The sequence below is a fragment of the Trachurus trachurus genome (assembly GCF_905171665.1).
Source record: "Trachurus trachurus genome assembly, chromosome: 5".
Taxonomy (NCBI): domain Eukaryota; kingdom Metazoa; phylum Chordata; class Actinopteri; order Carangiformes; family Carangidae; genus Trachurus; species Trachurus trachurus.
The window spans coordinates 25181818-25209183 of NC_139896.1; the positions used below are offsets into that span (position 1 = coordinate 25181818).

The window sequence follows — 27366 nt, forward strand, 5'->3', positions numbered from 1 at the left end:
GGGCCAGGAATGGAAACCTTTACTATTAGCAAAGATTAGCTTTAGGAAAAGTGCTTTCATTCAGTGCCAGTTAAGTGCAAATAAAAATGAATCTGCTATTGAATCAATATTTTTCATTATGTGCTTATGAAGGCAGTATATTAATGACATTTCAGCTTAACTGCCCTACCTACTCCCTCGATCCCCATAAATGACTGCAATGTATTATGAGAATCGCTGCTTTCTTAGTTTATCTGCTTTGCAAAGTTGAATTATTTATTTCGCTGGATAGAGCTGAGACCAGACTTGTTGGATTGATAACAAAACAAGTTGTCATGATGTGTGCAGTTACCATGACAGACATTTTTTATTACCTTTAAATCTGTCTCTGAAGTTACATCACTCCCTTCAGCCCTTACATTTTACGGCAATACCCTTCTCACTGGATATCTTGCGTGTTGTGATGTCCTAATGTTTCTCCTGCTGCACAGAGGTTCAGTAGTGCTGAGTGATTTCTACTAAAGAACTAGCATCTTGGGTAAGGAATGAAAGCTTTTTAATTACCAGTCGAGCTCTCCCTGTCGCTGCCTCATATGACTACAGAACACCTTTGAGATTCCCAACATGCCAGCCTCTCTGTAGGCGATTTAACATATAAATGCTTCCTCAGCGTTTCTCCACTCATATGCCCCAGTGTGTATCAATCATTCATCTGGACAGAGAGATGGATGTGTGGGTCAGTAGGAACAAATCTAACCACATCCTTGTGTTCCCCTGGCGAGATGGGGAACAGCTTTATTGAGGGACTCGTGTGTGTGTGCTATGCTCTTACTAAACTGCAGCCTTGTGGAGACTGGTGTCTCTGCATCCACTCTGCTGGTTGCCATGGCGACGTGGTACATTTTCACCAGAGTTATCTTGTAAATGGTCTTGCAGTGAGGTGAAAACACTTCAGATCAAGCAGGTACTATTATGAAATCAATCTCTTACTGGGATGGTGTTATATTTTCACTCAACTGTTTTTAGTTTTGTGCGGCTTGAAAATGTGGACCACAGATGAACATCAGAATTTTACCGCATGGTGTCTGCGAAGATATTTTTCATTGCTTCTAGATGTGATTAAAATAGCATAAGGACTTCCACTATTAGTTGTTCTTTCATCAAACCACTGATTATGGAAAAAATCTGCACAATTTCATATGGCATATCCTTGTTTTATGGGAGAATAATCCAAATCAAGTGGACACTGACATGTTCTTCAGTTGTGTGTTTGTGTGTGTGAATCGATTAATCGGTAGGCTATAGGTTTGTGTAAATATAGCTTGTACTTGTGTCTGTGGAGAGGTCTGACTCTATCAATGTAATTATTCCTTTGTCTTCGTTTTCCTGCTGTGTAATAACCCTTCCAGTGTCGTACCAAAGTACGCTTCAGAACTGTTTTTATTTTAGCCGTTGGACAAGAGCAGTATCTGAATCCTTCCCCCTTGGCCCAGACTCGTGATTCTGTTTCTATTGATCCAGGGGGAGGTGTGAGCTCAGTCAGCCTAGCCAGCCACTGTACTGTAGTTGATGGCTGGCCACAGAAGATCCTCGTCTGGCTGCCAAGTGCCCTCTCTGCCCTTGACCTTGCAGTGGTAAGAGATCTATCTTCTCAGGGCTGCAGAGGGGCTCATGATTGGCTGGGTGTTGTGTACCCAGCTGTTGGCATAGGAGGGGAAGATTTCAAACTTGCATGGCATTCAGAAAGCTGAATATTGAACTTGACAACAATGATACATTTGGGTTTTTAAATAATGATGTAAAGTTAAGATTTTGTTGGCAAAATAAGGACATTCAGGAGACAATTTACAACAAACGTTAATGTGGAGTATTTTTTCTGTCCACCTGGGTGGAAGTTAGATACTAGCTCCTTTTGGTCTCCAAACCATCAAACAAACAAGGCTGATGATAACCAAAATGAGTTAAGGGAGTTTGAAAGATTCTGAGATGTAATGCAGAGATGAGAAATAATAATCTGTAGATTTATCACTTGGGGTGACATTTTTCATTACATCTGTTTAACATGTCCCTTGTTGGCCTTGTTCATCTTAAAGACAATCAAGGTGAAGGGATCTTCTCATATTCCTTCGCCTTGCTCTGTATAACTTCCTAAATCAAATATATCTAAATATGTCTGAACTATTTTTGGCAAATTTGGATGGTCTCTTTTATAACACAATCTATTATTAATACTCTCCCCGTCCTTGACTCTTGCAGATTTGTTCTCCCACTGAGCCATGATTGCTCAAACTAGTTTTAAATATGTCTTTAAGCCAAATGTTAATAACCATACCCCAATTTGTCGTCATTGTTTTGGTCCATGAGCAGAGAGGCCACTGGGCTGAGGTTTAATCTGTGTCAGGATGTCTTTTCCTTCGAGGCAAATGCAGTGCAGTACACAATGACACAGCACAGTGACAACAACAGCTATGGTCACAACAGCAACCCAAACCAATAACCTCCTGACAGCAGCAAAGATCAGATATTTGTATTTTTTCTCCTTGTCTATCTCCAAACAACACATTCAAGTTTATGTGTGTGTTTTTGCCACCCAGTATGTGTCGATCAATTTTAAAATGTCTTGTGAAGATGTAGAGCTGTCAGTGTGCATCAAGGAACAAATGGATTTGTAGCATGAGAGGAGTGCGCAATTTCCCATCCACTTCCTTTCTAATTTAAGCAGTGTAATACTCTGTGTTCAGCTTTTTGCCGTTTCATCTTGTTTTTGGTGGCCTTTGTCCATCCAACCCAGAGCAGAGCGAGGCATACAGTACGTGCTGTGCATCAGGATGAGGCTGGTGATACTCTCTATTTTTCTTGTTGTCAAACAATGTTTTAGCTCATCTCTAGCTCTTTTATTCCTGCTTGAAATGTAAATTTAAACGGGTCATAGATATATACACTTTTTTTGAGGGGAGGGGGTGTATTTTTGCTTTTAATTGACACTGGAGAGAGACAGGAAAGTGCAGGGAGAGAGACTTAGGGGATGACACACAGTACAGATCAGGTACACATTGGGAAATCAATCTGGCGATCACTGCATTGGGCATTTCCCACACGGGACATGCTCTTTACCACTCAACCACCGAGCACCCCATAAATATACTTTGATTTTTTAAAACAAAGGCTCACTATCACTGTTCTAGCATGGGCACTGTTCTGATGTATGTGTTACTGACTCAAGATAAACTTCAGGAAGACTAGCCATATGTTGTCAGCTAGTGGGGATCCTGAAAATAAACTTAAAAAAACAAACGGACAATAAACATTAAACCACAGTGTCCATTTTCTTACCGAGTTTGAAGCAACATGTTTTCAGTGTAATTGTCTGGCTTGATAAAATGTTGTTTGAATCTATAGTGAGAAGAATCAACTGTATTAGGTATACAGGTGATACTGATACTGTAAATACTCTGAAATTTGGTTTTGACCTTTTTGTGGAATCACTGATAATAACACTAACGTCTTAATAAGTTGCTATTATTACTCAAATTTGACTGCCATCCATTAGCTGCCAGGGATTATGCCTTCATGCTAATGAGCTGCTGTGTGACCAGTTGAAGGATTGTTTGTTTATTTATTCAGGCATCTCTGCCCCTGTACAGCGATGAATACCATGTAAATAATGGACAACCTCTTTGATGTAGCATTGCAGTCTGATTCTGAGCACAGATATTATGTTTCAAAGGCCTATTGTGGATGACTCCTATTGTAGATTAAATATAGCTCGTAGCGTGGCTGTTTGAGTCACTCCTGGGAAGAGAGTGAACTCCTGATTAGAGTTGTTATGGAATATTTATCAACCCTCCGTAAACCAGCTTATGGTGTTATCAAAGAGAAAATATCTCACTTGTGCATATTTAACTACACTTTTATTTAGTTTCTAAAAAAATAAATAGTGTTTGAGATGTGCAATTTTTTTGGACAATGGCTATATACTCTAAATGTATAGGGTAGAGTTGCACCGATCCAGTTTTTTCCGATCCAATCCGATACCGACACCTGGGCTGAGCGTATCGGCCGAAACCCGATACCGATCCGATACTACTGTTGAATGAATGAACTGTATACTTGCCATGTGAGTGAAGGCATCAGGCTTGATATAAACATTTAGCCTTGTTAAAAAAAGGTAACAAATGAACACAGATATAAATGTACTTAATATTATTTATTAACAAATAACAAAGTGTACATTAGCAGCAAAAATAAATTAATAACACTAGATCGCTGTAACTGCATTGCTGTGTATCTGATATTAATAAAAAAGAAATGACTGGATCGGAATGCTGGATCGGCGTCATTCATCCGATATCTGATCCAGCTAATTAGTCAATATCGGAGCCGATATCCGATCTGGATATCGGATCGGTGCATCTCTAGTATGGGGGCTGTAGAAATGATTATTTGATTGAGAAGGGACCTAATCTTCATGTTGCAAATGTCATGTAGCTCAGATGATCTAGCTGCTCTCAAGCTCTGTGAGTTGTACTGTGTTGTTTGAAATTACACATACTGTACCAAAGGCTGGTTTTACACTGACTTGGCAAAACATTAAGTCTAATATGAATCAACTTTGCAACACCAACTGTAGTGATTGTTATTGCAGAGTGAAAGTCATTTTCCAAGAAGTGTTAAAGGTATTTCATCTACCATTTGTTACTGAGAAACAAACACCTCTTGGTACACTAGATTAATTGATTGATTTGTTTATTTATTTAAGGACATTACTGTGCTCAGCCCATGGGCTTACAAGACACTGAACGATATGAATACATACACTCAAAGGTGGCTAACAAATGTACTCAGATGTCGATAGACTCAAGCAACAACATGCGTTAACAGACAGCTTTTCAAACTAACCAAAACAATAATAGTAAGTAGTCTTATGTAGTGTTATGTTGACATAATTATTGTTTAACTGTATGTTACACTGCAAATTATTACTAAAATATGATATAGAATAAGATCAACTGTTATGATTATAGGCTGCTATAAACAAAAAGGTAATCATTCAACATCTCAGGGTTCAAAGCAATGACATGAGTTTTTAATTATATTCATATGAAGATTGCTTTACCTTATGTAAACCACAAGAGTCAAAGGTGCTCTTCGTGCTCAGGAATGCTCTGCTTTAAATTCACCGTACCGTACTCTTGTCTCAAATCTTTCCCAGTGCCATTATCAAAGCTCGCCAGGGAATTTATAAGATAATCTTTTTTTTATGTTTTTGTGTGTGTCTGTGTATTGTTTCCATGTGGGAGTGGATGATATAGAGGCTAATGGTTTGTTTTCATAGCACCTGGTCCCTCTCTTTCATCAGGTATCGCAGCTGTGATATTGTTGTTGACTAACATCTGTGTCCCTTCCACCCATGTATTTACATGGCATTTTACAGTGTAGTGTGCATACTAAATACACACTGGGTTCTGTGGGGTTCTCCGGCTCCCTCCCACAGTCCAAAGACATGCACACTAATTAACTCTAAAGTTATAAGCAGTATAACTAATAGATGGATGGACATACTGGCTTCCAAATATGAAACCCGCTGGAAATCAAAGTTTGATCAACAGAGAAACCTTCCATTTTCCCTTGGTACAAAATGGTTGTTAATTGCCATGGTTTTCTTCTTCAGTAACTACAACAACAAAGAACAACCTATAAAGTCCACATTGTATTGTTTAGTGTGGACCACTGAGGCATTGTAAACCTTCCACTTACCTTACTTTGTCTTCTTGCCCATCTGTCCTGCTGCAACAGTAATGCCATTAAATGGCTGAAATTTTCTCCCTCAGTAGAGCCATTGATTTGTAATCTAGCTAGCCATTAAATGCCATAGCTTCTCTGCCATCATTCACCATTATTCCTTTTTCTGTTAAAGGGCGAACCATCAATACAGCTCAGATCAATACCCATACACCATTACCTATGTATGTCCAGTCCCCATTTAATTTTCAAAAGAGCTATTTAAATTGAATCAAATCATCAGTGGCTTCTTCAGGGGTTGGACACTGTGCTTTGACAGAGAGGTGTGGTGACTCTGAGCAAGCAGCAGAGGGCAGCCAATGTATTGTTTTTATGGTAGATGCAAGACTCAGCTGTGTGTGGTTGCTGAGTGCTTGAGGTATTTTTTGTCGAAGCCTAAACCTCTTTGAAAAAAAGAAATATGAATATGTAAATGTGCGTCAGTTGTCTCATGCATGCACCAAAAGTCTTTGGTAAATATTAGCTGAAAGGTTGAAGGTGAGAAATGAAATGTTCTGCAGTGGCCCAGATTTGTGTGTTTCTCTGCTTTGACAACAGGGGGCAGTTGTGTCCTTTTTCTTAATCAAGTCTGCTAGTACCTACTCTACTCCCTTGAGTCAGGATCATGTGGTCGAAAAACATGACATGAGAGGAGGGATCAAGAACCCAGCGAATTACACAACAGTCTGTGTTGTGTGTGACGGAAGGTGTGCGAGTGTATGGAAGGTGATGGGGAAGTGTGTGTAGATGGGAGAAGACGTAAGAGAGAGGGAGAAGACAGAGAAGGTAGCAGCACCAGAGGGGGAGTAAACCTCCCTTATAGCCTAGAAATCCTTGTGCCATTATGTAACTCTGTCTGCAAACAGGGGGAGGTGTTTGTGTGTGCATGTGTGTCTGTGTGCGCGCGTGCGTTTGTGCGCGTGAAGTGGGGGATTGGGACCAACTGATAGAAAGTGACAAAATCCTCCTCACATGCAGGCAAGCTGCAGGGCAGACCTCAGTGACATTAACACGGGACGAACGGGGGAGAGCAGAGGAGAGGAAACATCAGTGGGGAGAGGTAGAACATTTTCCTCTGCCACGCAACTCTGACTATGACACATCCATCACAGGTCCACAGATCAGGCACCCGCAGCTCATTCTGCGACTCGTGGGCTGCTTTGCAACCTTTACACTTGTTACTTTGCTCTCACAGTCATTTACTAATTCAGCACGTCAGACTTTGTTTGAACATGGCCACAAATGATCATTTGAGATGAATTTGAAAAGTCTGAATTGAAATGGCAAGAGTACAATTAGTGGAATTTGTTTAATTTTTCCCTGTCTACTTCCTGTGAAGGTGGTCTATCTCAGCCATCTCTCTTTACCACTTTTTCTTTGCCTCTCAGTGACTCGTCTTCATTGTATATTTGATTCTGATGTTGCATGTGTCACTGACAGCATATCTTGGTGTTGCAGTTAGTTTCATCATTCTGAATTTATTTATTTGTCCCGTGGGATCCGCCCTTCTCAACTCAACACCATCAGGATCTGTGGGCAGCTAAGTCTAAGTCCTTTTGGACTCCTCTGCTCACATCACAACAACAACAACTGAACACAGAGGTTATATAATAAAGTTTGTCATTCTTTTTTATTTATTATTTGTCGTAGCCTATAAAGATATATATATATATATGTGTGTGTGTGTGTATATATATATATATATATATATATATATATATATATATATATATATATATATATATATATATATATATATATACAGTGTATATATATATACAGTGTATATATATATATATATATATATATATATATATATATATAGAGAGAGAGAGAGAGAGAGAGAGAGAGAGAGAGAGAGAGAGAGAGAGAGAGAGAGGAATAACATAGAACGATAGAGAGATAGATATGCCTATACAATATACAGTATACTGTACACACACACACACACCACTGCGGCCAAAACGTACACACACACACCTACTGTCTCTCTCTCTCTCTGTGTTATTGTGGTCTGATTTGGAGAGCAGTACACACTTGAGCTTCTGAGGTTGTGGAGGCAGAGAGCAGTGGGCCAGAGATGCAGGTCATGGATTCCCATGGGGCAGGGCTGGTATTCGGGAATCATACCAGGCCTTCCTGTCCCCGAGGACTACTGCACTCTGTTCTCTCTCCCTCTCTGTCTTTCCCTGACTGTGAAAGGGTTTGGGGCTGAAGCTGGAATAGGGGCTTTGTTTAGGATCTGAAAAGGTGAACTGTAAATAAGATAGATGATGTAAGGGTTGTGCCACTGGCCAAATGAATTTTAATCATGCGCTCTGAATTTGGATTTTGCCTAGTGAATTTTAATAATGTTTTTTGGCTGGCTGTCTACTGGGCCAGTTGCCACAGTGCTGCAGCAGGCAAGAGGGAGAGAAGCCTCACTGGAGTTGTTCCACAGCCCACTTCTCTCCACAGTCCAAAGACTCTGTCAGCTTGTTGTGCTCGGTTGGAGGTGCATGCTCTCCATCACTATTACCATGCATGCCACTGCCACTGCACAATGTCAAGTGGGTGACTGCAGAGCAGGGCTGGGTCAAGCAGGATCTCAAAACACCTTTCACTGTCCAAGAGCATACAGATTGATTTTGTGACCAAAAGGGCACTAAAAGGACACCTTGGCAATTAAAAGTCTCATATTGCTTTTTTGACCTGTTGTTGCCTGAGAGGAGAGATGCAAAACTACACTAGGATTGTTCTCAGTATAACCACAAATACAGTAGTCTATATCATACGATTAATCAAAACTTTAAATAAAGCATGGGAGAAGTGTAAAATATGGGATAGTTTATGTTAAATGTTTAAAAATCTGTTATATGATTTTCTGATCACACAAATAAAGAAATTATTTAAAAAATGTTTGCTGTCACGCACTCACTTAAAAAAAAAATTAAGTATATTTTTTAGCCTTTAATCGATAGTGTAGTCGTAGAGAGCGGGGGGAATAACATGCAGCAAAGGGCCACCCGAGTCAGGATTCGATACGGAGCCCTGTGCCAAGGACTGTACTGTAGCCTCTGTCTATGGGGCGCCTGCTCTACCAAGTGAGCTAAACAACACCCCGTCACGCACTCACTCTAATATTAAAGAAGTAGGTGGATTGTGTTGTGTGTAGCATGATTTCAATAAGACTAATGAGTTTAGCAGCGCATTTACTGCTAATGTTATGCTTTTTACATTACTTTAATCACTTTAAGGTCTGAGTTTGATTTTTGTTATGTATTCAAGGAAGACATCATTACATTGTTTTTGTTATGATGAGCTTTTATTTATTCATGTATTCATTTTTTTTTTTTTTTCAAATTTTACTTCATGGACTTGCAGCAAGATACACATGGAAAACAGCACCAATGCACAGTCAAAACCCTCACTCAAAGCACTTGCACCAAATTATGCATGCACAAAAGAGGCATGCATAAACAATGGATACAACAAGATGTTTTTTTAAACATGGAACAGTTTGCATAAATTGTACAAGTCCAGTAGAAAATATTTATATAAGTATAGTGGGTGGTTTTCCTCTGATAGTGCAGCAATTGCATGCACTGTATTGTTGCTTTGTTTGTCTGTTGCCGTATTTGTAAAATATCAATGTAATAATAATAATAATGTATTTGGTGATAATGAACGATAATGATCACTTTATGATGGGTGGAAGGGATGGCTACAGTGTGATGTGATGAAACTGTCCACTGTTGCAGGCCGACTCTACCAAGACAAGTTTGCTGTACCCTATGTTCAAGAATTTTTGTCATATTTGACACTATTATTTTGTTTATAGATTTTTTCCGCCCAGTTTATTCACAGACATGTCAGCAAACAGCTGTTCACATCTCCTGTCCAGCCATAGCCTCACTGTGTTGTGCATTGATAAAACCACTGGGCGCTGTCCATGGTGCTGAAGTCACAGTAAAAGTTACACTTCTCGAACTTCTCATCTGGTATTGAATTGTCTTTAAGGAAATGTTAGGCTCTATTAGGACATTTTAAGAGTAATGTTATAACAAGCTCTATAGTAGCACCACATCATGAAGCACCACATTATGTGCTGTAGCAGCTGTTTTAAATAGCGAAAGCAAACATGCTTTAACTTAGGAATAAATCATGGCAGTGAAACAATGTAGCAACAAACTGATCTGAATCTGAAGCAAGAATGCAGTGTATAAATAAAAAAAAGCATCCATAATAATTAATCATATTTAGCTGTTGGTATGGCTTCTGGCCATTTCCAACCTATAAATGTCATACATGTCATATCTCAGCAGCTAAGACGTCTCTGACCTCCCTAACTTTGCTGGGTTGTTCATGTGAGTTCAGCTTGTAATTACGAGTCATAATACTTAAGCCAGTACCTTATCTGGACAAAAACATCTAATTGGATGATGTTAACTTAAATTAAAGACCCAGTGTGTAACTTATTTGGGTTTTTATTAGCAAAAATCAAATATTGCTTTCCGAAATACGTATTTCACTGAAGTCGAATCACACCCGCATACAAATGAAAGCTTTCTCGTACCTTAGAATGAGTTGTTACAAGTCGTTACAAACATAAATGGGCGATGCACCGAGGCTGCCATGTTGCATCGCCATTTTTTACGTTTAGTGGCAGCGTGACCGTAGGTAACCACAGAAACTCACCGGAGCTGTCGGTTCGGGGAGAAGGTTTTCGAGATAGCGCCTGTTAAAACTGTCACCACTGTGTAGTGTGAGGAAGGACGGAGGCACTGATGTTGCATTCAGGTGCAGTCAGGCAGACGGCCGTCGGCAAACCAACCGGATGTAATTTTACTCGACGAGAGAAAGACGGTAAAACGTGGGTCAGGTAAACAATACCACATCACCATGACAACATATTGTCATGCCTGTATTGTTTTGCCTCGTGCTGGCGGACCACTTGTTTACATAGACGCTTGTTTATCCTGTTACATGCAGCGTCTATTGTCTGTCTGACGTCTGCCCGATTTCACGTGAATGCAACATCAAGAATACGTTCCGATATGAAACCGCACCGCTAGATGGGGGTAATTCCTACACATTATACCTTTAATAAATTGTGATGAGACGTTTGCCTGTTTTTTATTTTTTCATTTTGCTGGCCCAAAAATTATTGAATAGATCAAGAAAATAATAGTGAAAATATATGGTTATAGTTCCAATAAACTTCTCAGACATTTTTGTGATGAAACAATTTTGTCATATCTGTGTGAGGACAAATTGTGGCAAACTTTATGAAAGGTCCTCCTTGTCCCCTGCTGTGTCCATTTCTACAAGTGCACCAAGTCTATTTAGACACATGGCCACTATCCATTTTAGGAATCAGCCCTCCGGTCGCTCTAAGGGTGGATTGAGTCATGACAACCCATTAATCCTCTCCCTTTCTTTCCCTCTCTTGGTGTTTGCTGTCTTTCTCACCTTCCCTTTTCATGTTCTTGTGACCTTCCCTTTATCTTCCTGCCAAAAGCCCATTGCTTCTGGAGTTACTTTAATGATGAGTATGTGAGGAATGCACGTTATGATCCTCTCCCTCCGCAGTCATTTGTTTTCCCTCCATGTGCTTGTTGTCAGCCCAGGTAAACTGCAGACATTACATCTCTGCTGCACAGATGATCTGTCTTTACCTAACTCTCGCTCTTCATCTTTTTTAAGTATGATTTCACACGCAGCACTTTTCACCTGCGTCTGTGCTCTCTGTCTTTTCTAACCAGTGACTCTCTCTCTTTTCTCTCTCTCTCTCTCTCTCTCTCTCTCTCTCTCTCTCTCTCTCTCTCTCTCTCTCTCTCTCTCTCTCTCTCTCTCTCTCTCTCTCTCTCTCTCTCTCTCTCTCTCTCTCTCTCTCTCTCTCTCTCTCTCTCTCTCCCTCCCTCCCTGTGTTGTGTTGTGTTCATTCAGCTTGGGGGCCACTTGTCTGGCCCGCTGAATGAATAGGAAAAAACACCAGCATGCGAATAGGTTTTTGGTTGGCTTGCTTTGTTAATGGTGTGTAGAGGATGATGGGTAGGCTGAGGATGAGCCGTCTGTGTTTTGTGTGTGCAGCAGGTAAAGAGCGTGCAGATGGGTTTCGCTTGTAGCAGCAGGGACCAGGAACATGTCTCTGTTAATAAGAAGGTGAATGGAAAAGTGAAATACTGACATCTTGGATTCTACACCAACCCGCCCCTCCCTTCCCAGCCTCTACCCCCCTCCATCCAATTGTCAGCAATGAGAGCTAAAGCTAGATGGATGGCAAATAGGTTTATTGTGCCTCCCTCTCTTTCTCAGTCACACACACATGCCCTGTCACACTGCGTGTTTTCTGGCATCCTCTCCATTCGTCTGTGCGATCCCTATTGCTCCCAGTCTCCATCTTCATAACATCCCTTTTTTGCCACTGCTGTTACCCCCTCTCTGTATTTTTGACTCCCTTTCTCAGTTCTTTGCTTCTCTCTCTCTCTCTCTCTCTCTCTCTCTCTCTCTCTCTCTCTCTCTCTCTCTCTCTCCCTCTCTCTCTCTCTCTCTCCACCCACCCCCTCACTCTTACACCCTCTCCCCTTGGTTTTGGTGCAATGCAGTGGCTCCACCACCACATTGGAGACACAACAGCCTTGGCAAACAAGGTCTCTCTCTCTCTCTCTCTCTCTCTCTCTCTCTCTCTCTCTCTCTCTCTCTCTCTCTCTCTCTCTCTCTCTCTCTCTCTCTCTCTCTCTCTCTCTCTTTCGCTCTCTCTCTTTCGCTCTCTCTCACACACACAGACACACACACACACACACACTTTTTCCCTCTCATTGTCTCTCTCATTCACACAAGCACAAACACACACACATACTTTGTACTTTCCATCCTTTTATTTTAGCCCCAATTTCCCATCTCTTTCACTTTGTTACATTCTCAAGGCTTATCAAGAGCAAGAGACAAAGCCTTGAGAATGAGCTGAGCAGTAACCTCAGCCATTTCCATATCAAAAAGCTGCACAATATTTGAAATAAAAGGCACAAACACAATCCTTTGCCCTCATTCTCGCAAAGAAGTCTTGCAGATTTCCACATGCACACACACCACAGCCTTCTGAAAGCCCTGCACTTTTCAAATGGTTGCAAAGGAACCTCCTCAATTTCCATGATGGATTGCATTTTGATTTCTGGAGAGTAGAGACATTTCATAGATCATGGGAAGGAGACAACTTTTGAGTGAGATTTGCTGTTTGTTTGTGCCATCTATCACACCTGAATAGACTACCAGACGAGTCACTGTAGGAGGTGACTGGCATGCTGTCGTAGCATCAATCCAGCTCAGTCCTCAGTCATTTTGGATCTGCCAGCACTCATTAAAATACATTTGATGAGAGGTTCTTCGCCAGTCTCATGTATTTTCAGCAACACACTAACACCGGGATTTCAGCAATCAACATCTCTGTATTGTTTCGTAACGTTTTAAGGTTTCACTGACCAGAGATTTAAAAGAAAAACAAAAAACTGCATGGTGGGTATATTATACAATGTGTTTTTTTTTAATCAGATAATTGTATATATTTGCACAAAGTTTACACAACACAAACAAAAACATGTGTCTCCACTATTTTAAGACTGACTCTACTGTTATGTAATTGGCAGTAATTTTACCCCATATTCTCTGGGGCTATTTTTCCTCAACCGGCTATGACTAAAGGGATGATTTACATGTCCTTGTTTACACATTTGTCTCTTCTGCTCTTCTGCTAAGTGTCACATGGAAATCCAGTGTCTGTTCCTTTTGCAGGCAGTAACCTAGTGATTAAAGCTGGAAACATTTGGGGGGACATTCAGACTTACGCTGGATCCATGCTAGTTAGATTTATTTCAGGCACGATGATTGACCTGTAATTGGGCCAATATTTAATTATCTATATGAGAAACAGCAAGCACTACTACATCAACTGCTCAGCAATTGTAAGACCACACTCTCAGGGAGTACAGATCCAAAATGGTGGGAGTTGCTCTTTGAACCACAACCCCCTGCAGAAACGATTTTCTGCCTGAAAAAGTTCTGGAAAGTAACAATTCCTTATCTTGAGTTAATTTTCAATATATTTTCAATTTACTTTATATACTTTTTTATCAGCTGTGTTGGGTTGCCATTGTGCGTTTAAGTTGTGGTGTGCTGTGAGATTCAACCAGTTGTTGTTTATTTTATTATTATTATTTTTTTTTTTCTCTCTCTCTCTCTCTGACAATTAGAAACAGTCTATTTAAAGCCCCTGTACAGACTTTTCATTTAGTGTTGATTTTGGCGGCCTCTGTGCACGAAAGCGGCGGAATGAAGACTGCATTTCCCACTGTCATGAAGACTTTTGTCTGGCCGGCGCGTGTAGATTTGTTTTGTAAACGTCGGAAAGAAGACGGGACTGTTTTTTTTTTGTTTTTTTTAGCATTGTAATTTATCTATTCATATCGTTTAGTCAGTGGTCCGACCCGACCATGCCTTCCAGAGGTATCCACCCTTTTCCGAACGTCAAAAACGTAGCCTGTTTTGCCGGTTTTGCTCTTCCGGTGGAATTTTATGTTTACGTTTCCATGGTTTCAGTAGTCGCGGTAAATGCATGGATTTTTTTTTTTTTTTTTTCAATGAAAATCTGTAAAACGCATGGATCATCACACCAGCTTTTAACAGTGGATATCACACAAATTGACATCCGTGTTAAAAGCCAGCGTTAATAGATCCATGCGTTTACCGCAACTATGACAACGACTGAAAACCATGGAAACATAACCGTAAAATTCCACCAAACCGGCAAAACCGGCTTCCGGGTTTGCCCATAGATGACGTTTGGAAACTTGTGGATAGAATTAGACTACTTAGAAATAGCGTATCTTCACACTGATGGGCTCATTTGCTGTTGTAGGTAACGGAGACACATCAGCAGAAACCAGAGACTTTTGCGTATCCAGTTAAAAGCTCCGTACAGGGGCTTTAATGGTATTTATTTCTCAAAAACAACTTAATCACAATAACATTGTGGAACCAACTTAAAAATTATGATGAACTTTTACCACATGTTTTATTTATAATTTCAATTTTTTGCGACAGTGGAGGAGATTGTATACATTGAGGGAGATCTCTGCATAGGCGTCATTATTGTCATCATTGTCATCATTGTCATTGGTTTTGCATCATCAGACAGATGACCTCTAATTGTCATTGCTTGGAAATTGCTTATCATAACAATAGGTCACTCTTTGTTTTGATTTTGTTGAAATGGTGGATGCCTACTTAAGTCAGTCAATTACAAAAAAGATTTGACTAACATGACCCCCTACTTTCAATCGGTCTTGGTTTCAATTACTAACTTAATACAGAGCATTGTTGTTTACTCCTAGACAATTTAACACCTGTCCTTGTTGGTCAGTTTTCTTATCGCATGGATTACCTTTTGCACTGGTCACTGTGTTGCTTGTCAGTTTTGCCAGGCTAGGACTTAACATTTTCGACCTACTGCCCCACCTGAAAATGAGACTTTGATTTGCACTGCAAACTCTCATTTAATTTGGACAAAAGCTTAATGAATGTAGTATCGATCATCACAAAAACAAAAAACACCCTAGGTAAAAAAACATTTGGGAAGAGAGATTCTGAAAGTTACGGCTTTAGTAGCCTACAGTTCAAAATTCATAACAAGCATGCAAGCATATAATAAAAGTGATAAAAAATGTTTCCACTCAAGGAGTACAGAGGGAAGGACAGAAATGAAGTTTGATGCTTTGTTCAACGTTTGCTGTAGTCTGGTACATAAACAGCTGTTAATGCCAATGCTAAAGGCTAGTACTAGACATATCAATAGCTGCGGAGTATTGACAAACCATTCAGGATAGAATGCAAATGTAATGTAAATGATTAAAAGTGCAAGGTGTGTCTGAAATAATTTCTACATAATATACTGTGATAAATGAGACTGAAACTGGATATCAGGAATTCATATCTAAAATTCTGCAGATTTAGCTTGTTTTTAGTTTTTACTACTGCGGCCACCTAATGTTAACTTGATGGAAAAATATAACTTGGAACGCCATTTAACGCCAAAAAGATGCCACTGCAAGGGGTGAAGTGGCATTACTTTGAAGACGTCAGTAATGTCTGCTTTTCTCAGCCATGCCCTGGCCCCTGCCGCCTTGATCATCTGCACAGCATGGTCGTAGAATAAGGAGAATGGCTTTTGAGGGATCAAGAGCAGCCTATTTGAGGATTAAATAGCGCATCCCGTTTTGAACCAGTACAGGACGGGTTTGACCCGTGTTTCTGAGCTGTATCCCACTCGATCGCATTCTGTGAAGAGCTGCCCCACTCTTCCCGTGATCGGATAAAACTCGCTGGAGTTTTATTTAATAGACGAGAGTGGGGAAATCTGACATCGGTGCCAGTGACTATCAGATGAGTTGTTGTAAACTGTGTCCGCGGACAGTGGTGTGTCAGATGTACGGCAGACTCAGGAGGACCAAGTTCTCCATTCACAAAAAGCCTGTGATGAAGGTTGAAGTATAGCATATGGCTAAATTGCATCCTTCAATAGATAGTATTCGATTACATCATTCGAGGGGAGTGTCCGTCATCTTGTACGGATAAACCCTGAAAAACCGTATGAACTTGTGTTGAAAACTGAGGTGGACAGGGGAAAAAGTCATCAACATGACAACAAAAAACAACATGAAATACATCGACACCTTGGACAAGTTAACACGGAGGCACTATGAAGACATAATTAGCCTGGTCTGGAGGTTTTTGCTCAAAAATAAATGCTAGACTTATAAAAAGATAATAAGATATAAGAAATCCATATTAATCATCACCTATGGGCTTCTAGTCCTGTGTGGTGGTGACTGTGTATGCCTTGACTGTTATTGGACCAACTGATTAATCCAGGTGTGTCTGACCATTATTGTGAGGTCAGACACACCTGGATTAATTAGTTGGTCCAATAATGTAAGACAGGAAATAAAGGAGCTGGCTTATTTCAGGAAGTACTTGGAGCTGTGCATAAAGCCCATTAAAGCAGAAGTGAGTGATATATTTGTGTTAATATACGTCTTAAATAGTTATATCTTCCGACAGCAATCACTTACATAGAGTGTTTGGACTGAAACACGGGTCTCTCAGTCCCTCTGCTCTGCTCTGAGCCGAAGAGAAAACATTTATCGTATCCTACAGTTTTTATCCAATGAGGAGAGAGAACGGCATGCAGGGCTGTGTGTGCAGCCAAGGGACGCCGTGAATGTGGTGACGTAGCGACGAGGACTGTTATGGTGCGTTCAAGGAAACTCGTATTTTTCCGACCGTGAAGTGGTACCAGTTCGATCTGGTACAAGTTCACCGGTCGGAAGTTACGAGTGGCCGTTATAGTGACTTTCACCGGTAAAACAGGTCGGAAAAACACGAGTGGGTTGCCTGGAACGCTACAAAGTCGTAAGTTGTGACTTGAAGCTGTAATTTACGATTTCAAAAGCCTGCCTGGAACGCAGCATTAGCGAAAACGACCGGATCACTCACTTCTGCTTTAACTAAATTAGTCGGCCCAAACCAACCCGACTTTTCAGGCTTACTCGGGTCGGGCTCGAGCTTGGGTTGAAATTGAGAACTCTACTGCTGTGTTATAGACAGGCAAAGAGGACTATGGGTAACTCACCCATCTTAAATAGACCGCCAAATTGGGAGGGTGTGTATGATTGCGTGAGATATGTCATGTGAGTGACGCAGCGCAGCTCGAGTTGGCTTCCTGAAATAGCTCGCAGGCTTTGGTTCATTAGTGGCCCCACTTCAAAAAAGCTGAACTATCACTTTAATATTGAAAACAACACACCGTATTAGATTAATTATGTTCATTTTGTCTTCTCAAATATATTAGTTATATTTTTCTTGTGTTCAGACAATGAAATCAAGAGTGATGTTACCTGCTTGACAGTTTCGACTGTGACTCCAGTCTTCCTCAAAAGCGTCATCCGACGAGCTGCTGACGTGTCATTTATCAGCTGGCCGGGTCCGCCGAACCGACCGCGCCCCCTCCACCCTGGGTGGTCTCTGGAGCACGGAATCCCAGGTGTGCGAGACACACCGTATGTCGCCGGAAGTTTAAAAATGCAATAAGCCTGGGGATATTCTCATTTGTCCAGGTCATAGTTATCTTAAAGAAATTTTAAATCGAAAGCAACTGGACTTGGTTATTTGTCTAGGAAGACGTTTCACCTCTCATCCAAGAGGCTTCATCATGTTCGCATCTGACCAGGCTGCGACTGGAGGTGAAACGTCTTCAATAAGTCCAGTTGCTTTTGATTTAAAATTTCTTTGAGAGCGTTTAAAAATGCAGTAAATTTTGAAACGCGACATGTTACCATGTCACTTAGCGGACCACTAGGGGTTGCTCACAGACCACCAGTGGTCCCGGACCCGGACTGGTCTAGTGTAAAGTCAGTTTGTTTCTCACTTTCTGAGGGCAGTTAGCAGCACATTAGCCCACCCCTGCCACTAAAGCATGCAGGACGAGATGAGGCAAACCCAGTGTGAAGCGTCCCTCGTTATAATCTGAGCTATTTAAGGCCAACACTCCCACTTGTTAAAACCCAAAGCCGAGCCTATGATTTAGAATTCCATGTGTTACGTAATGCTTTTGTCTTTCATGCTTGAACTCCTCTCCAGGCACAGGCATAGTTTATTAATGAAAGGGATTGCATGATTGGGGGGTGGTTGTCTGTCTGTGTGTGTGTATTTGCATGAGTGAACATATCGGTGTGTGTGTATCGTGTGTGCAGTGAGTGTACTATATATGTGTGCCTGTATCTGCTAGTGTGTGTTAGTGTGTGGGCGGGGATGGTGGGGATTCCTGTGCACTTGACATGAGGAGCTTGACAACATGGCCACCCAAGACCATGAAAGGTCAGGGCTTGTCTTCCCTGGAGATCTGCACAATGCCCTGTCACAGCTTGCACGTATTACCCACTTATGCCAGATGACATACTGTATGTGACATGTCATGTGCACTGACTGAAAGGCCCACAAATTGTAGCCAAGTAGGCATTGGCAACCACGAGTTGTTATTCACTAGATGACAAAGTAGAGGTTTGCTGGTGTACACTAAGTGTTGCTGTCCTGTGTCCTCCTCTGAATTATTCACACACACACGCACACACTCTCGTTGAAGTTGAAAATTCAGCAAGTAAAATCCAAAAGTAAAATATGACATCACTTGTCTTTCTGGTCTAACAGTAATCTGAGTACATTTTTTGCACGCTTAGATGATGTGCATAATTTACTCGTCTGATTTGTACATGAATTAGTAGCTATAGTATAGGCTTGAATCGGTTATGGCCTCCATCCAATTATGCCGTCTATTCTGCTTAAAATCTACTTCAAAAGAAACTTCAAGTTCAGACTGAGATATGTCAAGAAATGCAGCAATGTGCACTTGTACATAGGGATGGGGGAAATTTCCAATTCTTAGATGCATCGTGATTCGGACGTGGACGATTCTGAATCGATTCACAAACATCCAAATTTTGATTATTTAAATCTGTTAAAGTAATACCAAATACTAATACGCGGAACTATTAAGCACGGTACGTGCGCCATCTCCGGGAGCTGACACGCTGCACAGAGTAAACAAACATGGCTGACCGCAGCTACTCACCTCGCCTTGAGATCCGACTAACTCCTTCTGATTTAAAAGCAGACGTGTGGAAACACTTCAGCTTCTACAGCGTAGACAGCGGAAGCGAACTGCAATCAACAATGTTTTTTTTGTGTTTTTTTTTCTTGACGTTACACATGCACTGCAACAGCTGATCAGCACCACATCCATTGTGCTCTGCCTCAGCTGATCATTCTCAGATGGAGGTTAGATCGTCCAATGTTGAACCAGGCAGATTGAGGCTCTTTCGACAGCTCCTCAGGTGGCGCACATCTTTGTCCGTGTAGGCTACATTATTGTATGACCTTCCTTCACGGGGACTGCGCTACATAACACACCCCCATGAGTTGATGACATAAGGAGCTAATAAATAAAAAAATTAACCGATAGTATTAATCGGTCAAAGTTCTTGTTATCGGTTGAATGGTTAATCACGTGCATCCCTAAAATACACATAAATTGAAGATGCGTCAATAATTGTTTTATTATCGAATCGTGGGGTGCCCAAAGATTCCCATCCCTACTTGTACAACACTTGTCAGCAGACAGTTCTGGGCAGTGGTAGCATATATAAATGTGTGTGTTTTGTGGGCTGCAAATGAAATTAGCAAATTTTGGGCTACACGCTGGAGTCTGACATTTCTATCAGACTACTTGAAGTTGGAATATAATCAGAGAGCGTATGTGGGCATACTGTAGCACCAACTCACAGGGACATGCATGCATGCAGATATTTAGCTGGTAAAATCAGTTTTTTACAACAGTTATTCTATTTATTTTTTGACAAATTTGTTTATTTTTAATTTTTGTTTAGTTGTGAAGTGATGCTGCCTTCTCTTGGACTGTTGAATTGTTTTCTTGAAATATATTTTGTTTGTCTTAAACCAAAGAATTATCTAGAAAAAACTTCCTATGAGATCTGTCATCAGGCAGGCCAACTGGCCAACTGTTTCTCTTTGTGCCCCCCCCCCCCCCCCCCCCCCCCATCCTCGAGACCAAATTTTGGCTAAAAATCTGATCAAGGCAGAAAACAAACAACACATGCATTGTTGTGAACCTCATGTTAGACCTTATGGAATCTAGTGTGCATTTAGTATTTCGAAAAATTATGTGATTAAAAAAATGAATTTATGCAAAACTGAAAAGGGCACCCATGAGGAAATTGATTATGTAAGCTTTGATCAATGGATCGTTGAGGCTTTTATCACATCGAGCAGGTCCAAGTGCTCATCTGCTCCTAACATCTGGGTCAAATTAATACATGCCCCCCGTGCTTGTCAGCAGCTTATGTTGAAGCTGTCACTCGCTATCTCCCCCTGTCTCTCAGAAGTGAGGGCCTGCCTTGGCCGGTGTTGGGTTTTAATTGAAATTGATTTTTGTCTCCAGTGAAGGAAACTGCTGTTAAAGATAGGCAATGTCGCATAGCTGCCTGCAAATCTTCCATTGTTTCCTAATGGTTTTCCGAAGCTGTACGCGTCAAGAATTATACAAAACAATGCATCTGTTGTTAACCTGTTCTCATGGCAGAAGTGTATAGGCTGGGAAATACAGACAGAGGAATGTGAGAGCACCAGATACATTCTTCATGAAGTTTCTACAATTGCATTATTCTTGTTTCCATCATTTGTTCGCCTCACTTGCTGTGCAAACGTCTAATGAAGCCATTACTTTAGATTTGACTGTTCACTCCTCATTTTATTCTCTCTCTTTCTCCACATCCCTCACCCTCTCTTTTTTGTGTGAGTATTTGCCATCTGTGTAGGTGTGTGTCAGTAAAAAAAATTGCTTTTTTTTCCGCTTTAAGTGGGAAAGTAGTGACGAGGCGTTGAAGTGCTTGAAGAAGGCTTGTCCTTCGGTATTAGGCTCACATTGACCAAGTGCAATTGTCCGCGCTGTTTGTGTACACCTCTAATTGAATTGAACCAGACCAATTGAACCCCCCAAACTGCTTTCTATTGAGTCAGATGTGGAGGTGAGTGTATTTATCACTTTTCCAGCCGTGCTGAAAAGAACACTGCTTGGTCTTCCTCATACCCAGAATAATGCCCCTGAGGCTGTTTGACACAGCAAATATCAATGGTATTGGTGCCACCCCTGGAGCCGTGTCCCCATTGATACCTCCCGCCCTGATGCCTCAGCAAGCTCAACACGGAACCGCTCTTTCTTCACGGCTAAAGGTCTTGTCGGCGCTAATCTCCTACACCGTCCTGTGCTATGGATTGGACTGTTGAATCCCTTTAGACGTTATAGTGGTACAGAAAGGCTGACAATTTCTTCCTCTCTGTTTTTCTCTGCCATTATTCAGGGAAGGAAACCGGCATCAACGTCACAGTGTTCTATTAATGGATATGCCTAGGATGCCGTGTAGTCAAGGAAACCATTTAAAATAGATTTTTTTTCTACTGAGGAAGGTTTCTGCACTCTAAGCGGGACTGAGTTTAGTGATGCATGTAAAAGCTCAATCTGATAAATGTTGTCGTTTTGATGTTTAAAACCAGACTTGACAACAGCTCCTGAAGATTTCATTAATGCTTGATGGCTTAAGAGTGTTCAGTGGAGTTCCTTAGCTTTTTGACTTTCACTGGTGTGATTTGGCTTCTCCTTGGCAGCGATTGCGATGTGGGAGAATTACAGAGTGATTCATCTCACTACTGTGGTATCTGGCTCAGTCATAGATCAGCAGTACAAGATCTAGCCTACTCTTATCCTGTGTGTAGGATCCCGGCTCCAAACGTCACACTCTGAGAGGAGCACCTTCAACAGATGAGAGATATTTACCTCTGTGGACTATTACAATTGATAATCCAGTTTCAGTGTTTTTTAATGTATTGATGTGCAATAAGATAATGTATTATCCCTATTTTTTATACAGAATGGTCTTTACTATTTCAAGATTTAAAAAAAACAGCAAAACTGAATCTAATCTAATCCTGCCATGTCTACACGTCTACTGCTGATAATTTCATGCCCGCGGCTACATTTCTAGAATATTGCATTTTGCAATTAAGTGGTGCATACAACTGAGAGCGGGTTGTTTCTGTGCCGCATCTGTACAGTAAATTTCATACCTCAGACCTTATACCGGCTCCTCCACGGGCTGTGTTTATCACCCATGAACAAACACAAGTTAATTATTGAAAGAATAATAAGCCACAGTAATTAGTGAGCTGTTAAAATCTCTTGAAAGTGCATTCGTCTCACTCGGACACTCAGTCTTCACACCTCTTAATAATTTGGTATGTGTTTTTCCCATGTGGATCCATAAGAGGATTATGCGTTCGCCAAACATTGATTTCATATTCTCCACTGACACGTGCACGCTGTGATGGTCATGCTTGTAATCCTGTTGGCTAAATATGCTTAGCTGTGAAAGCAGATTAAGACATGGCTGTGTTTTCTTGGCCAGATATTCCCAGTGGCCGGGGTGATCTAAGCAAGAGCTTTGAAACATCTGTCCAGTGTTGTTATGTGTAAGCATGACCTAAGGCTGATGTTCAATCAGTGTAGCATGCAGGTTCCGACAGTATGAGAAACAGAAGGACTACTTAACTTGAGCAACATTTTCATATTGTGTTATAATGCACAATAATAAGCAGTCTATAATACATTTACTGGAGGAAAATCTTTAACATATCTGCCCTTTTCTGAACGTCAAAAATGTACGCCGGTTTTGCTCTTCCGGTGGAATTTCATGTTTACGTTTCCATGGTTTCAATAAATGGTTTCGGTAAATGCATGGATTTTTTTTTTCAATGAAAATCTGTAAAACACATGGATCATCACACCAGCTTTTAACAATGGATATCACACAAATTGACATCTGTGTTAAAAGACACCGACTGAAACCATGGAAACGTAAACGTACAATTCCACCAGAAGTGCAAAACTGGCTTCCGGTTTAGATGATGTTCGGAAGAAGGTGGATACTATTTGTAGTTACTGTTAACTCATTGAGTGCCAACCACGTAATTTCTCGTTTTTCATTCCCATGCGTTGAGTGCCAAAAACGAGATTTTAAGTTTTTTGCTTTTTTTTTAAATTATGAAAATAGACACTTTAATACACATTATATGTAAATTTGGGGACTCTACGACAAGCATAACTGAAATAGATGACGATCAAAAACTCATGACAGCTCATGATCTGGAAGTTTTTATCATAACTCGGCTTTTGCAAACGGAGTTCTGCATGTGGATGCAGCAGCTGCTCTGCTCTCACCCGCGAGGCTGCAGCAGCTCGGAGCCGAAACAGGAAGCTCTCAGCCGACAGTCCCGCCCGGTCTTCATCAGGAGCAACACCGTGTCCTCCCCAAGGTCCTCCCGCGGTAAAATGTGATGGTCTCTGGGCCAAAGCAGACCGGCATCACCGACCCGTACCACAGACGGACCGCGACCACCGGCGGGACCGGTGTTCCCGAGCCGCTGTGGCCGACAGACCCTCACGTTCCGCGGCGAGAGGCTGTGACACGGCACGGTGCGTCTGTGTTATTGTTGTTTAGTGCCGCCCCCCCCGCCCCCGATGGTGGTTTTGTGAATAGAACAACAATTGTTGTATATATTTATCTTATACGAGCCCTTTGATCCAGAAATGCGAGTGTCAGAAGAGCGACAGGCACAAACAGAGCACCTTTCAGAAAAGACGCTCTATCTCCTTTTCTAGAAAAAAAGGAGGGATTTTGGTGAAACCCAGCCATGTTTAGCTTGACTTTTCTCAGGAACAGAGGCACATAGAAACAAACGGTTTGTGGCCATTTGAAGCATAAAGTTTGACCTTTCAATTGAGCTACAGTATGTGTTGGTGGCAATAATATAGAATACACTATGGCTCTACATAAAAAGTCAAAAATGGTCTAAATTGCCGGTACACTTGACTAAAACTTTGGAAAGGAGCGCGGCACTCAATGAGTTAAAGGCAAAATGCCCCCTCAAAAAACACACAAACAAAAAAATAACAACAAAACCTAACTAAAGTTGAAGTAAGGGATTCTGTGGAGTATGTCAGTGTTACTGTATGCTGCTTCCTGTAGCAGTTTCATTTCATACACTGGCCTTAATTTTGCCTTCAGTATAAATCAATCCCATCCCAAACCCCATACAGTCTGGTTGCAAGGGAAGGGCAGACCGTTTCCTCTCCTTCCCCTGTAATCCTTAAATTGACACTGTCTGTTAGCATTCACCTGATATACCATCACCTTGCTACCAAAGCACAAATGTCCCACTGAATGGCTGGAATAGTGTTGTGTTACTTGATCTGAGCCACAGCAGGGCAGGTCCTTAAAAAAAACAAAAAAACAACGTTAACCTTTAATGCTGAACTTTGTTCTTTGTACTTAATGTTGCTCATGCTTGCATACCATTTATCCATTTATTCTGACCTGTTTGCTTCCGTCTTTGTAAATAATTTGACGCTGTCATCACAGTGGCCTGTAGTTTCTTCATTATAGGACACTGCCAAGTGAAAAGCTTGGAGCCTGGCAAGACACACTGACGACACATTTCATATACATACTGTAAATTATCTGATCTTGCAGCGCAATATCCGCTGGGAGTGACAGCAGCATTATTAAACATTTTGTTGTTTATGTTTAGACACCCACAGCACACATTAAAACATCATGATCTGGTTTGATATACAAAAACAAAGATGTGCTGTGGCTCGAAATGCAGTATGTTAAGTGACATTTAACCAAGACTACAATATTTCCTTAACCACAGACAGGACTGAACCCTGATCACAGGAGTCAGCTCTGAGCTTTGTCTGTATGCCCTCCTTTCTCCTGGTACAGCCTATAAATAAACAAAATCACCATAATCACCACTGTGTCACCACAATGTAATTGTTAAAATGGTGTATTAGATATATTATCTAGGAGACAGGATTATATTCAGGTATGAATAGATAATGAGCTGTGAACAGATGCAAATGGATTTGAACTTTTAAGCTCATACTTCCCAGGGCTCCAACTTTTTTTGACCACTGTCCTAATCGTACCCAAATACAATTTGAACCGTCCCAAAATGAACATAATTATGTCATTCCAAAAAACTGTATGTCACGATTTCTTTATCCGGCTTTATCAGGCCTAATTATTGCCATAAAAACGCCTACTCAGAGGATTAGAAAATTGATAATTGTATTTTTATTACATTTAATACAATTTATTTTGAACAGCATATAAGAAAAAAACTCAAAAACAAACAATCAAAAAAGTGTGTGTGTGTATGAGCAAGAGACAGAGAGAGATCTCAGAAGTCCGGCTGGCCCAAACAAACCGACCAGCGGGTTCGGGTCAAAATCATATTCCAATAGAACAGGAATGAAGCAGCTTAGAAATGTGTGTCATATCCCCCAGCAGTTTTTCTTTTCAAAAACCGAAGCATGTTTATGAAGGGCAGCGCGATGCAGCGCTGTGCTCCTGTGGTAACTTCCATTTCTGTGCATTGTTGATTCCGCGGGTCTATTGTCTGTCTCGTGTAACAGTCTGTGCAGGAGTCTCGTGCTGCACAAAGTTGCGCACCGTTTATGTAAAACAACAACGAAACAAAATTGACTTATTACCTGATGGACACAACTTTCCTCATCGATCAAGCTGTAACACATAGAGGTCACACTTATTTCAGCTGAAGGCATTCCAATCCACACTTAAGAATAAACATGCAAATTGCTACAGACTCAATCATAAATCATCAGCTAAAAGTTAATGCTTGTCCTGGAAATGCCTCTGGATGCCTCTGAAATGCCACATTTGTCCCAGATTTATACAGTAGATATACTTCGGAACTTGCAACCAACAAATGAACAATTGCTGCTAAGCAGTTAAATCATTAAGTTGACCACTAGAGACCTGGGGCCGTATTCCTAAAGATTCTTAGTGCAAAGAGTTGCTCCTAGTGGCCAAATTCTAAGAAAATTCTTAGAATCATGATGTTTTCTTAGAATTTCTCCTAAAAGTTAAGAGTAGATCCTAGTAAAGATAAAAGCTATTCCTAAAGAATCCTAGCTCTTAAGAGAGCTCCTAAGGTGGGATCTGTTAAGAGTAAGGAAGAGGACTTTTAAGTGGCTTAGGAGTTCCCTAAGCAGAGGACAAAATGGTGGAAGGAAGAGGCAGGAGAGATATTCTCCAAACACTGGATGACAGTGAATTAATGAAACGCTACAGATTGTTCCTGTTCCTCTGTCCAGTTGGATTTCCTTGTTCTTTTCTTCTCAATTGCTGTTCACTGGTTTGTGGTAGATTTCAATGCCAACCAACACTGCTTCTTATAGGTCGGTCAGCAATCACAGACACTGATGAAAGCTGAGCCATTTTACCCTCGTTAATACCAAATTGAGTTGAAATGTTGAAAGTGCAAAAATTACCAGCATGGTAATTAATATAAGCAAATAAATCTAAGTTTCACTATGTGAATACTGTGCAAGTTTTCACACATTTTGTAGGATAATTTTAAAGTATAGCTTACTATTCATTTAACAGATATTTTCTTTTATGTGAAATAATTTTTACAATTACACAGTCTTCATAAGATTGGATTTTATGGTTAAATTCATCGATTTGAGGGTCCATCCTTTGCCCATTATCACCAAAAGTATATTTTTTATCTAGCTTTTTTTTAAAGTATATTTTTGGGGCATTTTGGTCTTTAATTGACAGAACAGTTGAGAGAGAGACAGGAAATGGGAGGCAGAAAGACATGCAGGATAGGACTGCTCCACTAGGGATTCGAACTGGGGCCACCTGCGAGGACTACTGTATAGCCTCAACACATGGGGCGGGTGCTCTTTATCTAACTTTTAGGATCAACCAATCACAGCGTTTGAAATGATGACTCATACCTAGCAACGGGGGTCAACCACACCTCCTCACTAAGATAGGAGTTTCTGTCCACTCCTTGCTCAGAGTTCTCTGAGAGTGTTGTGGAATCACTCCTAAGCTAAGACTCCTTGCT

The 27366-nt window shown here is 40.9% G+C and overlaps 1 protein-coding gene across 1 annotated transcript in view; it reads left to right on the forward strand.

The window, feature by feature from the left end:
- Positions 1–27366, forward strand: part of LOC310986035 (solute carrier family 12 member 5-like) — a 167805-nt gene that overhangs the window by 1267 nt on the left and 139172 nt on the right. The window lies entirely within an intron of this gene.